The sequence below is a fragment of the Lutjanus erythropterus genome, chromosome 1 (assembly GCF_056507025.1).
Source record: "Lutjanus erythropterus isolate fLutEry1 chromosome 1, fLutEry1.hap2, whole genome shotgun sequence".
In the NCBI taxonomy this organism is placed as follows: domain Eukaryota; kingdom Metazoa; phylum Chordata; class Actinopteri; order Lutjaniformes; family Lutjanidae; genus Lutjanus; species Lutjanus erythropterus.
In genome coordinates this window covers 1,400,394-1,403,371 of record NC_139317.1, presented here as the reverse complement: position 1 = coordinate 1,403,371, position 2,978 = coordinate 1,400,394, and the positions used below count along the sequence as shown (strand labels likewise).

The window sequence follows — 2,978 nt, the reverse complement described above, 5'->3', positions numbered from 1 at the left end:
AGAACCACAACTCGGTGTTCTTGCAGCATGGTTGACACCTGATGTTAAGGCAGCAGGCTGAGGATTCTGCTGTTGAGAAAGAAAAACCATGCCTTGGCTTTAAGCCCTCCTGCAAACAAGAACTGTCCAATCATAGCTTAGCAACCATGACTAGGGTGCAGCGGGCCTGTCGAGCTTCTTTCTCTATATGTTGAAGCTGTGAGGCTCTCAGATCAGAGATACAGGGTCTTCCATAGGCTTTTCAAGAAAGTAAAACAAAAGAACAAATGTGGGGAACTGATTAAACTTTGTCTTTAACTGCTCTAACATAAGCTGCAAGCAGTAGCACATCCGGCTAACTAATGCTACCTTACTAGCTGAAATAATGTCACTTCCAGCCAAACTTATGTTACCGCTGCATTGCATCTATTGAAAAAATCCAGATCAAACCCTCACCCTAGCTTTAGTAAAAATAGTTACACATCAGTCTTACCAACATATACTCACTAGTACTAACAAAGAGTGTCAGAAAACCAACCCCTGGTGGGATGTGCTACGCTTAACCTTAAAAGGATAAGTGGTTGGCAGTTCCAAATACCCTTAAAATTTTACTTCTGCTTACTGTTGTTCCATGAACTGAAGCTCTTGTGTTTTGGCCTCCAGAGATTCACTGTGATGTTTGTAGAGAGTTGAAGTTTTTCCTCCCCTAAGATAGAAAGATAAAGAGCAATCCACCAGTTTCCGGCAGAGGATCATGACCTCAGACTTGGAGGTGCTCTCTGTTATCCCTGATCTCTGATGAAGCCAACAGAACCACATCATCTACAAAGAATAGAAACCTAACCAAGTTCTAGGTAGATCCAGAACTCGCTGGAGCGATCGCGAAGCCCATCTGGCCGGGATATTCTCATCATCCTGCCTGCACCACTCTCTTCAGAGGTTCCATGGTGTAGTGGTCATCACATCTGCTTTATATTCAGAAGGTCCTGGGTTCAATCCCCATTGGACCCAAAATCCATCATGCGCTACCATCCATTACAAAGTGAACCAAGACAATAAACCTTTAACATCAGCCTCATCAACTTAATTTATCCTAATACAAAGAAAAAAGTTGTCACTAAGCAGCTCCCGTTTCAATATGCCCATGAACACTTAAACAGCACAACATCTAAATATCTGAAGTTTCATGGTGTAGAGGTCATTACCTCTGCTTTACATGCAGCGACTTCTGGGTTCAATCCAGAGTAGAACCAGACCTCTCTCTTATTTCCAACTGACTTAAAATAAATGAAGTCAACAAATGTGAGCTTGAACTGAACAAGGTGGTTCTATGGTGTAGTTGTCAACACAGCTGCTTTAAATGCAGTAGAGCCTGCGTTCAATTCCCAGTGGAACCATGTCTCTGTCTGACAAACAACTGGATCAAGTTACTGTCTGTCAGATTGTACCACAGTCAAATACTTCACTTGGGGAGACCAAGTTGTAAGTACTAACACCAAAGTACCTTTCCTAAATTATCCTCATTAATGCTAAAGTTCCTTGTTAAGGTCTTCTCTGCTTTATACATATCAGTAAGGCCATGATTTTCTTCATGGACAGGATCTCAAGGTGCAGCCAGGCTGGCGAGTGTCCGCTTTGGGTGCACTCTCAATTGTGTCTTTGCCTTTTTGCAGATGATGTGGCTCTGTTGGTTTCATCAGCACCTCCACATCTGAGGCTATGATCCTCTGTCGGAAAATGGTGGATTGCTCTTGATCTTGTTAGTGAGGTATGGTAAAACGGAGCGTGAGATTGACAGGTGGATTGGTGTGGCGTCAGCAGCAATGCACTGTACTGTTGTGGTGGAAAGGGAGCTGAGCTGGAAGGCAAAGCTTTTTATATACCAGTTGATTTATGTTCCAAAACTGACCTATGGTCATGGGTTTTGGGTAGTGACCAAAAGAATGAGGTCACAGACCTTCTTTCTAGGTTTCCTGATTAAGTCCACCTTGGGGAGACCTTGGGGGTAGGCCCAGAACATGCTGGAGGGGTGGCATATGTCATCTGGCCAGGAGGCACCCCAGGGCCCCCCAGGAGGAGCTGGAAAGTGTTGCTGAGGAGAGGGACGTCTGGAATATCCTGCTTAGCCTGCTGCCACCATGACCAAACTGGATCAGGCGAGGTTTGCATCAGGTCATGGTTTTCCTTGTTTATGTCACAGTCCTGGATTTAGAGACCCTTTTAGGGTTTGTAAACAATGATCAAGATGGTGCAGTTTGGCAATGGAGGACTGCAAACACAAGCAGTTTTGATTGCGTCCTCAGTCCAGTCAACACATTCAAAAGCTTGCAGTCACAGACACTGCTGATTGCTCTGAAACGTCATGATCCTGTTCAACTTGAGTCGACCAGTGGAATATTGATTCTGCAACAACAAGACATTTTGGTGACTTTGTACTTTGCAATGTTTCCAACTTTACAACTCAACTGATGACTGGAGGAGAGAGACATTTCAGTTACCGAAATGTGCACGCAGCTTTTTTATGATGTCAGCTGTAAAAGGGTCTATTGGTTTGAGGTCTGACTTCTGCCATGTCCAGTAAGAAAGCTTTCTGGTTCCACTGGGGATTGAACCCAGGACCTTCTGCGTGTAAAGCAGACGTGATGACCACTACACCATGGAACCTCTGTAAAGCAGCAGCACGCTAACCAACCAGTAAGGACCAGCAAAGTAGCCAAGCCAGGCACCTGTATGGTTTACAATCAGCACATGTGCCCCTACATTCATCCCTGTTGATCCAGCCTGAGACTGAGCTTCAGTTGTGAGACAGAACCAGTACCTCTGCCTCAACAAAACTGGGTCATCTTCAGAAGTAATACCTCTAAACTCTGTACTAATAATCTCAGTGACAGACAATAAAAACTGTCTTTGTAGGACAACATGAAAAGAAATCTTAAAGACTGGACCATCAGACTGGAATAATTTGTCTATTTCACTTCATGATTTCAAGGCTTCCTCAC

At 44.2% G+C, this 2,978-nt stretch overlaps 2 non-coding genes across 2 annotated transcripts; one reads left to right on the top strand and one right to left on the bottom strand.

The window, feature by feature from the left end:
• The first annotated feature begins 917 nt into the window (after positions 1 to 917).
• On the top strand, positions 918 to 990 carry trnai-uau (transfer RNA isoleucine (anticodon UAU)). The gene has a single exon. It is a non-coding gene; the product is annotated as a tRNA-Ile (tRNA).
• A 1,580-nt stretch (positions 991 to 2,570) lies between these two features.
• Positions 2,571 to 2,643, bottom strand: trnav-uac (transfer RNA valine (anticodon UAC)). The gene has a single exon. It is a non-coding gene; the product is annotated as a tRNA-Val (tRNA).
• Positions 2,644 to 2,978: the final 335 nt, after the last annotated feature.